Source organism: Bos indicus x Bos taurus, chromosome 5 (genome assembly GCF_003369695.1).
Source record: "Bos indicus x Bos taurus breed Angus x Brahman F1 hybrid chromosome 5, Bos_hybrid_MaternalHap_v2.0, whole genome shotgun sequence".
Taxonomy (NCBI): domain Eukaryota; kingdom Metazoa; phylum Chordata; class Mammalia; order Artiodactyla; family Bovidae; genus Bos; species Bos indicus x Bos taurus.
In genome coordinates, this window is record NC_040080.1 from 86,548,373 (window position 1) to 86,562,694 (window position 14,322).

General features: G+C 42.9%; 1 long non-coding RNA gene across 1 annotated transcript in view; it reads right to left on the reverse strand.

The window, feature by feature from the left end:
- The window catches only part of LOC113893039, a 66,413-nt gene extending 54,868 nt beyond the window's left edge, over positions 1–11,545 (reverse strand). Inside the window, exon 1 of the long non-coding RNA XR_003511198.1 lies at positions 11,029–11,545. This is a non-coding gene — a long non-coding RNA (uncharacterized LOC113893039). The remainder of the gene's footprint in view (positions 1–11,028) is intronic.
- Positions 11,546–14,322: the final 2,777 nt, after the last annotated feature.

Here is a 14,322-nt window from a genome sequence, read left to right on the forward strand (position 1 = left end):
TGTTCTCAAAGTTACCATATTGTGGGTAATCTTTATTGTTTCAACTGAGACAGCAACTTGCCAGGGCCCAAACAAAGCTCCTAAGATTAACAGTCCTAGAAGAACAGGGGAAGGGTCACAATCTGTGAGTGCTAAAAAGAGGTCAATTGTCCTTTCCTGTTCTATCAAGAATACAAAGCTCTTAGCTTTTACACTGAAGGCATCGAAACTCCTGCTCAATTTAATGACAAATATAGGGAACGCACATAGGGCCTTGTGGTTTGCTGCCTTTACAAGGTACTCAATAGAAGAAACGCCACAGTTAGCAGCATAAATTCTAGCTACTGTTGCTCAGTCATCTGTTCCATCAAGGGAAAGAACACGCTGATATTAGAAGCAAGAGTTAGAGTGAGACAGTGAAGTCGCTTAGTCGTGTCCGACTCTTTGTGACCCCATGGACTGTAGCTTATCAGGCTCCTCGGTCCATGGAATTTTCCAGGCAGGAGTACTGGAGTGGGTTGCCATTTCCTTAGGGTGGCATTAATCAGAGTGTTTGCCTGCTGTAGTAAAGGCGATCTGTATGGAGTTATATGAATCTTTTATCTGCTTTTCTCATATTTGTCCAAGGTTGTATAGAATTTCCCATGGATTTAGTATGTGCCCAATAGCAGACACCAAGAGAATTCTTCAGAAAATATTTTCTGAACTAAAATGTTTTCCTCAGAAGTGACCTGGAGGGAAAGTGATGTGGAAGAAAGGGAGGATGTGATTTGCCCCTCGAGCCTGTGAGTCACAGTTCACGGTCAGAAAGCTGCAGGGCATACCCTGGTGAGGGGTTCAGTCTGATGTCTGTGGCTGTATCTACAACAAAGAAAATTAAGATGGGCTAAAGGGTGCAGGGAAGGTGGCTCTTCCCCAGTGTTTCTCACTTGGCACATAAGATAACTTTCCAGAGCTTCTATTTTATTCTTCCCACTCACTAGCCCAATGTGTTCTGGGACTGAATGTGCTAACATTCGTAAGCCTTGTTAATTACCAGACGATCCTCATTGTCGTCATCTGCCTCAGTCAAGGATTACCAAATGTCCTTGGTCAATGAGGCCTGCACAAATATGGATTTTACTCCAGAATCATTTGGTTTCTTAAAAATATATATTGCTAATAACAATGTACTGGTTTTCACAGATGAGACAACACACTGTTTATCTGGCCCTCCCTAGAGACAGGATGCAATGGCTAGGTGACAGAATACTGGGTTGTCGCATAGAAGATGAGCTGAATGGGCCAACCCTCACATACTCTAACCACCGCTGGGCCATGTCTGTTTACCTGTTTGCTCACTCACTCACTAGGCCGGTATTGGTTGACTTAATTTGGCTGGTTGTTGTTCGTTGTTCAGTTGCTCAGTCATGTCCGACTCTCTGTGACCCCATGGACTGCAGCATGCCAGGCTTCCCTGTCCTTTACTATCTGCCAGAATTGCTCAAACTCATGTCCATTGAGTTGGTGATGCCATCCAACCATCTCATCCTCTGTCGTCCCCTTCTTCTCCTGCCTTCAATCTTTCCCAGCATCAGGGTCTTTTCTAGGCTATTTGCATGAGCTAAGGAGGCAGAATCTCAAAAAGCCTTCAATCTGTTAGAGAACACAGACATGACCTAAAAATCTCTTAATAAATGCAAAATTAAATCTGTCACGGGAGCAAAGAAGGGAGGGTACAAGGGGGCTGAGAGTGCCGACTGGGGGTAGTGACCTGGTCAAGAGGTATCTCCAGAAAGAAATCACTGACCTACAGTTGAAAACAATAATAACGTTGGTTGACAATTACCAAGTAGTTCCTATGTACCAGGCCCAGATTTTAGTACTTTATATGGATTTTTGGTGAGTTACGGACTCATGTTAACATATAGGTGAGAAAACTCAGGCTTGGAGATAGTAAGTAACTTGTTTAGGATCATGCAGCTTGAGTAGAAATACTGGAACTCAATGTAATTGCAAAGTCTGGAGTTTTACCACTCTGATGTACTGTCTCCTGTCTTGCTTGAGATATAACTTAAGCAGGTAAAGAGAATGGTGGGAAGGGATGCCAGGCAGGTAGAACAGCTTGTGTGGAGCACAGAGGTGGGAGAGAAGAGAAGCAGGGTGGATGGGGTGATGCGGGAAGAGAAAAGAAGCATGCTGAAGAGGGTGCGAGGTGAGGCTGGGAGGTGGGCAGGGCCAGGCTGTCCGGAGCTGGGGAGCCAGGTCAGACCCTGGCACTGCCCAACAGGAAATCTCTGAAAGGTTCTAGGCAGGGGTGGATGTGATCAGACTAGCATTTTGAAAAAGTCACTCCAGCTGTAGTATAGAGCTTAGGTGAGGGCAAAGGTTGATTTGGGGAGATAAATTAAAACCCTTTAGAGGTGGCGAGGGGTTTCAGAGCAGTCAAGGTGCTGAGATAAGTTTTAACATTATGACTTTGGACAAAGATGTCATCTTGAGAAGGGAACAGTGGGGAGGTGATGTGGCTTGGAGGGAAAGATCACACATTTGATTCAGGCTGGTTGAGTCTGAGGTATCTTTCTGAACCCAAGTGGAGTTGTCTAGCAGATCATATTATATATACATCAGGAGCTCAGGAAGAGCTTGGGGCAGGAGATATAAATGTGTGAGTCACCCCAGGGAGAGGTGGTAATTGCGCCCATTGGCATGGGTGAGAATAGTCTAGGGAGAGTCTTTGTTTTCATCACCCCCTCCGTGCCTTCTTTCTTCTTTCCAGCTTGTCTCTGGGTTGTATGCAGCCTTTCCCTTGCTATGTTACCTATCTGCAAACCTGATTCCTTTGCCCCCTTCCCCATCGTCCATCCATCCTCACACTCATGTATATTCTCTATCCCCCCATCCATCCATCTCTTCCTTCTTTCCACTCGCTAACTTGCTGCTGATGCATGCTGATTTTTCTGTTTCTTTTTCAAGGCAGCCAGTGACCCCACCCCCCCTATCCCCCCCACCAACCCGCCCGCCCCCAAGCACTAGATCCAATGGCTCATCCTGACCCAGACTACATCTCCTGGCTTCACCTTTGCATCTCACTCTTGATACCTCTTCCTTTGAACATTCTCCTGCTCTGTGTTCCCTGGCATGTATTATCTTGACCATCAACTCTTTTCTGATTTCTCTTGTTTTCCTCAGATATAGCACGTTCTATTGGGGGTTTGGCCAAAAATTTGTTCGAGTTTTTCTGTAACAGCGTATGGAAACACCCAAACAAACTTTTTGGCCAACCCAATACTGCTACCCCATAAATGGATGCATTCCCCAGAAATGTTTTCTTCCTCCTCCTTCTGTACATGCTCCATCAGCCACCCACTTGTGGATAGCACCAAAGACATATGTTTCTAGCCAGCACGTGAATACCACAGACCCGATTGTCCAACTGTGGGCCAAACACCTCCTCTCAGCATTCTACTAGCATCCCAAACTCAGCATGGTCCGTACCAAACATTTCTTTTTCCTTTCAAGCAATTCAGTGTCCTATACTGTCTGTTTTAGCTGGGTCCCCCTTTCTTCATTCTTTTCATCCTTCTTTAGTGCTACCAGATTCAGAGCGCTGTTATCTATAGCCTGGGACCTTTGCCTTCATCTCCTACCCAGTTTTTCTTCCAGGTTTCTTCTTGTTCTGAATGAATCCTATGTATTTGCTCTAAACGAATCATGTATTCAACCCACTTCATGTCTCCTCAGCCTCAAATCTTTAACAATCCTCTGTTACCCCTGAAATAGGGCTTCCCTGGTTGCTCAGCAGTAAAGAATCTACTTGTAATGCAGGAGATGCAGGAGATGTGAGTTTGATCCCTGGGTTGGGAAGATCCCCTGGAGGAGGGTGTGGCAACCCAGTCCAGTATTTTTACCTAAAAAAATCCCATAGACAGAGGAGCCTGGCAGGCTACAGTCCATAGGGTCAAAAAGAGTCTGACATAACTGAAGTAACTGAGCACAGCGTGGCACCACTGAAATAAGTACAGCCCCATTAGCCTAGTTTTAATGATCCCTTTCACCTGGTCCTGATGGAGTCTCCCACCTTTATCTTCTACTTCCACCTGATACACACATTCTGAGCCAACTATGTCAGCCTCTCCTCCAGGCTGCATGATACTTGAAGGCAGACATCCGTGCTTCAGAATCCTTGTATCACCTACATTCACACCTGGAACATAGTGGGTGCTCACTAAAGGCTTGGCGTGTTGCGTCTGGTGCTTCCCAGGCCCTCGCCTTTACTCCTGGTCCACTTCTTACGTGAAGGGACCTCCTCTCCTTGTCTTAAGAAGGAAGATGATGTATGTACTGCTGTGCTTAGTTGCACGGTCATGTCCGACTCTTTGCAACCCCAGGGACTGTAGCCCGTCAGGCTCCTCTGTCCATGGGGATTCTCCAGGCAAGAATACTGGAGTGGGTGGTCATGCACTCCTCCAGGGGATCTTCCCAACCAAAGGATCAAACCCAGGTCTCCTTCATTGCAGGCGAATTCTTTACCATCTGAGCCACCAGGGAAGCCTAATACAATAGGGCCATTTAAAGTTGTGCATTGGGAATTCCCCGGCAGTTCAGTGGTTAGGACTCTGCACTTTCACTGCAGGGGCCAAGAATTCAATCCCTGGTTGGGAAACTAAGATCTTTCATGGCATGGCCAAAAAAAATGTGCATTATATATACATAAGCTCAACTTTCAGAACTTATTTCTAGCACCACTTTCTTCCCGAAACCATTACTTATCCTCCTAAGAACCATCCCTTCTCTGAATCCTCAAGATATTTCTCTTTCCTTAAAAAAATTTTTTTAGGTACCAGAGTGGGATGCAGGGATATTTAAAAGGAGATATGATCCCTAGTCTGATATCTTTGTTGAGTTTGATCATTAGGTATGTTTTTATTATAAAACTTTTGATTCTAAACAGTAATATGAAGACTCATCTACCCCATCACCAGCTGCCCACAAGCCCTTTCCAGCCATAGTTCACCCCATTGAGCTCAGATTTTGGTCCCCTGGGCACCTAATGTGGTGCCTTGCCCACACTAGTTTCTTACCATTTGTGGACATGAATTAGGTGAAGTGATGCATATGGCTGCCAATATCGCCCGTCATAAGCGAAGAGTGAGTCAAAGATGGGAGCTGTGTTTATTTTGTTTCAGTTGCCAGTTTGCTTCAGTGGCTTCAGTTGCCAGAAAGTGCTAGTTTCTAAGTTGTGTCTGACTCTTTGCAACCCCATGGACTGTAGCTCTCCAGGCTCCACTGTCCATTTGGAATTCTCCAGGCAAGAATACTGGAGTGGGTAGCCATTCCCTTCTCCAGGGAATCTTCCTGACCCAGAGATTGAACCCAGGTCTCCTGCATTGCAGGTGGATTCTTTTGAGCCACCAGGGAAGAGAGGGAAGGCAACACTGCCTCTCTCCCAGGACCAGTGGAAGCAGTAATGGAGCTGTGTGTCACCATGAGTAGCTATTTCTGCCACTTAATTTGGGGGATACAAGAAATGAAGCCAGTATGAAGGTAAATATTAAAGATAAATATTATGTAAGCACAAGCATGTTTCTTGTGGAGTTAATCTGTGTGTGATCTTTCATTCCCAGCCCTCTGACTCTGCCAGCCAAGCCCAGGGCAGGCACTTCAAACCTATCACTATCTTGTCTCCACCACAGAGGCTGGGAAATGAGTTCTATAAAATTATACTTTGTGTTCAGAATCCTGTATTTGTGATTTGAAGTTGGTCCACTCCTCAGTCAGTTCTTAGAGGAGCTGTAATTCTTCAATCTTCCTAATTATCCCCATGGATATAAAATGTTGAGGACCTTGTAGGATCTTTCTCTAGGACATGATCCATTTCTTGCCCTTTTGAGAGATAGCCAAAATCTTAGGATGAAAAAATAACTCTTGATGAAAGGGTTCTGGACAGTTCTCCCAAAGCAGCCACTGAATTACGGGAAAAACATTTATGGGGAGAAACCACAGGGCATGGAGGCAGGGTCTAATTCAGTCATCAATAAGTCCATTGTTTCTATCTTGGGAATCTCATTTTTCCATAGAAGTTCTTTAAAAGGGCTAAAGCACTCAGAGAACCACTTCAGTTGTATATGGGGTCCCAGAGAAAGACTTGGGCAGTGAGTAGGCAGGAGAGTTTTCTGCTGATGAAGGGAGCTGAGTCAGGCATTTCCAGGGGCTTATCTGCAGGCGGGTGGACTATAGTGAGGAGGATACTCTTAGACAGGATTGGGTTTCATGTGAGGGTCAGAGGATCTAAGGAGGACCATCAACTCCAAGTAGGAAGCAAGTTACTTTTTTTTGTTTGTCCCCAGAATATTCAATTGCAAAATGAGCGTAAGAATACCTGGGCCCAGCCTTCTTAGCAAAGTTATTATGTTGATCAAACCAGAAATGAGGAAGAGGGGGAAACTAAAACTGTTATTAAGCATTTTGAGATGCTAAACGTGTTATAGAAATGGCTTTCATTTCATTTTGAAAGAGGCAATAGCATTTTCTGTTTATTAAGTGACCCATAAAATTAATGAGAAATGTTCAAATGCTCTGAGCCCTTAAGGCAGAATGAGTATGAACACAGGAACCGACAGCCTGTCTTCTGTGAATTGCTGCTGCTGCTGCTAAATCGCTTCAGTCGTGTGAATTGCTAGTGGTAGTGAAAAGAGGCCCATTTCCAGCATCTTCTTCTTAGGTTTGAAGTCTTTGCCTAAACACGATTATGCAATATTTTGGGAGTCAGTTCCAAGCTTGCTCGAGTTGCTTATGAGAGATTTTGTTTATTAAATAATTTTCTGAAATTTACCAAGTTTTAGTGACTCACGGATTCATGCAAACTTATGTCTGACATTTAGAATTATAGAATGAGGGGGGAGAGATCATCTAATTTATCCTGTGTTTTACAGGAAAGGAAACTGGGAGCCAGGAAGTCTAAATGACTTGCCTGGAAGCTGTATGCTGTGCCTATGGGAAAGCTGGGCTGGAACCCATCCTCCAACCTTCCCAGCTCAGTGTTTCTCTTCAAATACACTTTCCGTGAATACTCTGGACATATATCCTACTTTCATGGTCAAAGCTAAATCCTTGGAAGAAAGCAAGAATGAATTTTCCCCTGTGATTTCAAAATAAGAGAAACATGTTGTAATTGTAATACACCATGCTTTTAAGAATGTACAGTTCTCTGTAGAATCTGTAGGTCATAAAGTGCTTTCTAACACATTTAATCTCTGTAACAATTCAGGTGAAGATTGTTATTAATACCAGATATAGAAGAGGCTTGGTCAAGGTTTCCAAAAATCAAAATTGGGACTGAGGAAAGGTTTGAGTTTTCAATTCCATTTTAGGAGTTTTTGTTATGCTATAAGAAAGATGATACCTAAGTGCTTTTAAGTATGAGTGATCATTAGTCACGGAGAGGAGACTCCCAGATATCCCCCACTTCCTTTAGCTCCACGCTGAAGCTAGGCTCTGCCTCAGTGTATCCTAAAATGTTGACACCCACACTGCTGTGACATGCCAATTCATAGTGGACTGAGTTTTCCAGCTCATCAATCAACAAAAACTCACTTACTTGAGAAAGGCCTAGTTGAATCCACACTAGCAGTGGCAACAATAATAAAAACAGTTGATGTTTATCAGATACTTTTTTTAGATGACTTTTAAGTTATCAACTGATTTTATTTTCCCAGCAAAGCTATGACCATTATATTTCAATTTTATAGATGAGCCACAGAGAGGGTAGGTAACCTACTTCAGGTAACACAGCTAGTAAATGGCAGGTAAGTAAAATTTGCATTTTTGTTTTTCTTATTAAAAGTGTTGGGAAGATCCCTTGGAGAAGGAAATGGCAGCCCACTCCAGTATTCTTGCCTGGGAAATCCCATGGACAGAGGAGCCTGGTGGGCTACAGTCCATGGATCGCAAAGAGTTGGACACAACTGAACGTCTAACACTTTCCTTTTCAGTATTTTCGTATCGTTAACTCCAACTGTTCAATCCTTCGTCTATGGTCTAAGATTCTCCCCTTGCTGAAGCTCGGGTTCTCAGCTCCAAAACCACTGGGTTGAACTAGCAGTTCATTCTAGTACTGTTGTCCCCTCCCCACTACTGAGGGCTTCCCTTGTGGCTCAGCTGGCAAAGAATCCGTCCATAATGTGGGAGACCTGGGTTTGATTCCTGGGGTGGGAAGAGCCTCTGGAGAAGGGAAAGGCTACCCATTCCAGTACTCTGGCCTGGAGAATTCCATGGGGTTGCAAAGAGTTGGATACAACTGAGGGACATTCACTTACATCACCTTCACCTGCCTCTGAGGCAAGAGGCAGAAGGCCCCACCCAGGGTAAAGCAATCGGACATTCATTCTCTATGGACTGAAACTCCAAGACAAGAGTAGCAGGGCAATTGAGGGGAGAAGCTAGGCCCTGCCCAGACCACATACTTCTTATTCTCCAAGTCAAGAGACCTCCCTGGCCACACATACCCAGAAAAGGCTCCTTGGAGGCCAGAGCAGAGTTTTGTCAAGGGATGTTCTACCCAGATGCCTTTTTGGTAGGATCTACCTTGACTAAGAGATGCGTGTGCACACCTGGGAGGATGCTGAGATATACCAGATATGGACTGTGAACCAGGCAAATCAAAATGATTGGTCAAAGGAAACCTGGAAGAAATATCCCATCAGAGTAATTCAAACTGCCATGAGGGTGCGACTCAGTGACTCTCTCCCCATCTGAGTCCTCCTGTGTGACTGTCCACACGTACTCTACTTTTCCCTTCTTAATAAATGCTTTACTTGCTCCATTGCTTTCCATCTTTGTGGAAATTCTTTTCTGCAAAGCCAAAGGATCAGGGCCTATGTCACTGACCACTGGTCTAGTTGCGAGGATCTGGTGTTTTCATTGCCACAACCCAGCCCAATTTCTGGTAGGGAACCCAAGACCCACTTCAAGACATTGCAGGCCAAGGCCACTGGAGATCACCATCATATGCTCCATGAACCTAGGCTGTCCCATCACACCCCTAGTCTGCTCCACCTTATCCTACATCATGGCAAACCACTGCAGTATTCTTGCCTGGGGAATCCCATTGACAGAGAAGCCTGGTGGGCTATGTGTGCAGCATGCACACACACACAAACAAAAATATCCCTATTTCCAGGGATAAGCAAAAGTTACATCGTTATCATTTGTATTTATATATAAGCATTAAGCTTACGAAATTTCCAGACATTTTAACATAGGAAAAATGGGATATAAAATGTAAAACGGGATATAAAATAACCACTCCTTCTCTCCTCCCTCTGCCTTTTACTTCTTAAAATATTCGTTTGAGCAAACTCATTACTCAGTGGTAATACAAAATCCTCCCATAAAAGAATATAAAGTCCCAAATCCAACAGTTCTTTCCTTTACCTTGACAAGTGTATACAGAGAAAACTAGGTTAAACCAACAAAAGGGCAACCTGTGATGGGGCAACAGGAAGGTGACGTCTCCAGGTAAACACCCAGGCTTGTGTACAGACTTCTGCAGAACAGATAAGGCTTGCCGCTCATATGATGCTGCGGGAGCATGTGCTGGGTGTCCTGTATTGTTTGAATTTAAAGTCTTTTTCAGCATCAACTACTGAAGGGTCACTCTCCTTGCTGCCCCTGAAGTGTTAGGTCCCAGAAATTCCATCTTTCATTTGAGATGCCCAGCTGTGAGTTCAATGGTACACTTGGTGCAACTCGGAAATGAATCATCTCAAATGATGATTTCCTCTACTTAGGATCAATAAGCTTTCAAAAACAATTAAAGATGTTGAAATTTGTACCTTTTTATATGTGAAAGGCCTTTATGAGGTACCTTTACCAGTCCTTGAAATAAAGCCAAGTAGGGGGGCAAAAGAGAAGTTCAAATTATATAGACGGGATTGATATTGAAAGAAATGGAAATAATTGTTTACGTATCCATTTGACATGACAACTAGAAAGGGGTTAAGTTCCTGCCTGCGCTGCATTTTCTTCCTTATGAATTAAGCACTAAAATATGCCCACTTCATCATTTTCCTCACACACCTAGCTCTTCCTCTATAATGCCGTGTCTCTACTTGCCTGCAGACAGAGCTCCCCATATTTTGCTTCTGACTCTAAACACCCATGATCACTCATGATGAGAGAGCATTGGTTAATGAGATGGCTGTGAGACGTTGAGAAAGTTCTGTTTGGCTTGTAAAGCCATGATTGTCTTTTATAATGGAACTTCTATCTTCTGACAGAGAGCTTGGAGCTCACATCTTTTTTTTTTTTTTTTTTTGCTCAGCATTTTCATTAGTGGTTGATGGTGACTACTCAAGGATTTCATTCTTCTGTCATGGAGAGCTGGGTTGAAGATGGGGAGGCAGGTGGACATTTCTTTCTCCTGCTCTGTGTGTCCCACAAGGCTTTTACAGAGCAGGGTAATAAACTATCTCCTGAAGGAGAGGAAGGTTTATCCTTATATCATGAACCTATCATTGTGGCCGACTCTCAAGGCAGATACATATACCTCACTACCAATGCAAATGTCACTTTTCCCCTTCATTTCATATGGAAATTGTCTTGTCAAATAGGAAGTTGTGTGGATGTTGAGTTAGACACAGGTCATTTCCTTTTGCTACAGAGGAGCCTGCGAAATGAGAGCCACCATGACCTTAACCTGCATTCCAGTTCAATCAATAACCCAGAGGCCAAGGTAATCACTTGATGTAGAGTCACTACTTGACTTTTCTGCTTCATTGTGTTTACAGTTAGAGAAAAACACATCCCACAACGCAATGTGTACATGCTTTCTATCAAGGATGTAGCATAAGTGTAAACAAAGTGCCCTCTTAAGTCAATATTTGCTGGGAAAAGCACAGCGTGTTCTTGGTATTATTATGGTACAAGGTTTCACAAGCTAAGAAAAACATTGAATTTGCTACATAGTTATGTACAAGTACTGTGAAGCATAACAGGAAAAAAGCAGTCTTACATTTTAATAAAATCAAATTCATACATGCTTTAATAGGCAAAAAGTTTTTTACTTACATAGACCATGGATGGAGTCTTCTGTCCCGTTTCTCATGGGGGAAAAAGCAGCTTTAAATGTTTTGTTGGAAAATACAATTGTCTTTTTTGGATTTCCATTAGATGGAAATGAATAGATGAATAATGTATATGTCTTCTGCCAATTAAAAAAAAAGGGGTCCTGTGATTTGTACAGCTGTGACTGAGAGGAGCCAATTGACACTTGAAGGCAAAGGAAGATGGAAAATGAAAGAATAAATGAGTGGAAAATTCCACAGCTCAGAATCCCAGTGCTCTCTTAAGGACAAGATTGTTACTTGAGAAGGCTCTGTTGAATTTTTGGCATTCTTGCATTATCTCACTTTGAAGATGGAATGTAAACCATGGTTTTCAGCCAGTATCACTGTTCTCTGAAGTACATTCAGTTAGATTTGCTGGGACTCTTTGGTAGTATCAATTTCCCTAAATTTAACCGAATAATAAAGGTTTCAAAAGCTTTGGGCATTCATGATCTGTCTTAGCGGAAAGAGCAGCTGCATCTTTTGGATGTCTGTGGTAAATTCTCTTTCTCTGGGACTCTGAGTGTTAACCCAGAAAGATATCCACTCATTCACAAAGCCTTTAAAGACAATTTTGGCTACTTGTATAGTCTACTGCTACTCTTAGGGAGTATTGCTGGAAGTTCATTTGCTATAGAGATCATGAGAACTGCCAACAAGTGGGCTTGGAAAAACTGGACAGGTGCTGGTTGCTGGTGACAAAGATACTTTCTTCTGTTCCTGTGGCAGAACATTTATTAAAACTTAATCTCTTCTTAATTTGTATATTTATTAAAAACAAAAACAGAGGGAAGATTCTGGGGCGGATGTTTGTTTTTAAAGTCAAATACTCACTAAAACTTCTGGAATTTGAGTTTCTGTTCTTGTCTTTGTGTCAATAAATAGCATATATTGAAAGTTATGTTTAAACATTGATTGTTGGTCACCTTGTTTTCAACTAATTAGAGATCTGTGCCTGATCAAACAGGTTGGTTTTAGCAGAATTGAAAGAGGCACATGTACCCCAATGTTCATTGCAGCAAGCTTTACAACAGCTAGATGTCCATCAGCAGACGAATGGATAAGGAAATTGCGGTGTGTATACACAATGGAATATTACCCAGCTATAAAAAAGAACACATTTGAGTCAGTTCCAATGAGGTGGATGAAACTGGATTATACAGAGTGAAGTAAGTCAGAAAGAGAAACACCAATACAGTGTATTAACAAATATATATGGAATTTAGAAAGATGGTAATGACAATCCTATATGCAAGGCAGCAAAAGAGGTTTATTGAAACAATTCTGAGAACTCTCAGAGGGTGTAAGCAAGAGTTGTCCAGGGAGGCCTTGGGAAGGGGAGGCACCATGGAACTTTAAAGAGATCATGTCAAATGACTCAGTTCTCCAGACACCAGGTTAACACCAGATTCCCAGTTCTTGGGAGAAAAAGTCTTATTAGGCCAGCGTGGGTCTGTGCCCACCTTGGATCAGTGAGCTGAGGTTACAGGGGCAGGACCACACAGCTCAGACCCGGCTTCTAGGGGCCTGCCACCACCATGGGCAGGGCCCTGGGAGGGACAACTCATGTGACTGACTGTGGCTGGGCAGCTGCCGTGGAAGGCATTGAACTCAGAAATTACAGCTTTCAAGTTCTACTTGGATGCAGATATATGTATATATGTATACACACTGTATGTAGACATATACATATAGTAAAAAATCAGGCGGTTTCTTACACATTCCATAGCTATGGTTAGCATAGTTGTGGGGAGAAATTATTGCAACATCAGGTCATTAGTTTTGAGAAACGTTATTTTCACTCTCCTGTCAGATGCTTCACAAGGTCATTGGAATAGACGTGTGATAAATGGGAAACAACAGAGAACACATATTTAGTGAGTAAACATACAAACCAAAATGCTATGTGACATCAAAATCCAGATATGTGTATTTTCTTTGCTTCACCTATGGGTACTCAAGAGTCCTCGGTAATTCATTCTTTGATTTGATCCATCTTTTTTGACGTCCTGTTTGTGTTGTCTCTGTATTAATCATCAGGAACTCAATAATATACTGGTCATAGTTCTGGCTCCCAAAGAGTTTACAGTCTAAGAGGCAGTTTAGTTCAGTGGGTTTGAGTTGTAGGATTAGTTGTGCACCTTATAGGAGTACATTTCAGGGATATCAGCACAGTCTGGATGCCGGGAAAGTCTTTCAGAAAGAAGTGGTTCAGACAGTAAAGAATCCGCCTGTAATGCAGGAGACTTGAATGAGGTCCCTGGGTCAGGAAGATCCCCTAGAGAAGGGAATGGCTACCCACTCCAGTATTCTTGCCTGGAGAATTCCATGGACACAGGAGCCTGGTGGACAACAGTCCATGGAATCACAAAGAGTCAGACACGACTGAGAGACTAATACTTTCACAAGCAGAAAAAAGGTAAGAAACTGAAGAACTTGAAGCTGGGAGAGAGAACAGATAGAAAGCAATAAAAGAACATATCATCCAGAAACGTTCAAAATCCCAGAGACAATAGAAGGCATTTTTGTTTGAAGAGCTGCAATTAGAACCGTAGGGATTATGGAGAATAAGGTGGGCGATCCTTGAAGTGAGAGATAAGCAGAGGTCAAATAATGAAAGGTATGGTGAGTTATGCTAGGGACTTTATATGGAGGACAAGGAGAACTGATTGAAGTGTTGTAAATGGGGGCTACATGGTAGTACTTTTTAATTATAAAAATTACTCTGAGGCTGAATCAGAGAAGATAAGACTAGAAGTGGGGAAATGAGTTAGGCGAATAACAGGAATGCAAGAGAGAGAGCTCCATGGGGTCACAAAGAGTTGGACGTGACTAAGCCCCTGGACTGAACTGGAGAGAGAGCAGGGGCTGAACCAAAGTGGTGCTAGCGGCAATGGAGAAAAGCAGATATAAACAAGAGCTCAATAGGATGTGTTGTATAAACAACTCAGACAACTCAATAACAAAAAACAAACAACCCAATCAAAAAATGAGAGAAGACACACAGATGGCTAACATCAAAAGATGTACAACATTGCTAATCATTAGAGAAATGCAAATCAAAACTACAATGAGGTATCACCTCACTCTGGTCAGAATGGCCATCATCAAAAAGTCTATACAAATAACAAATGCTGGAGAGGGTGTGGGGAAGAGAACCCTCTTATACTGTTGGTGGGAATGTAAATCGGTACAGCTGCTACAGAAAACAGCATGGAGTTTCCTTAAAAAACTAGAAATACAGCTACCACCTGAC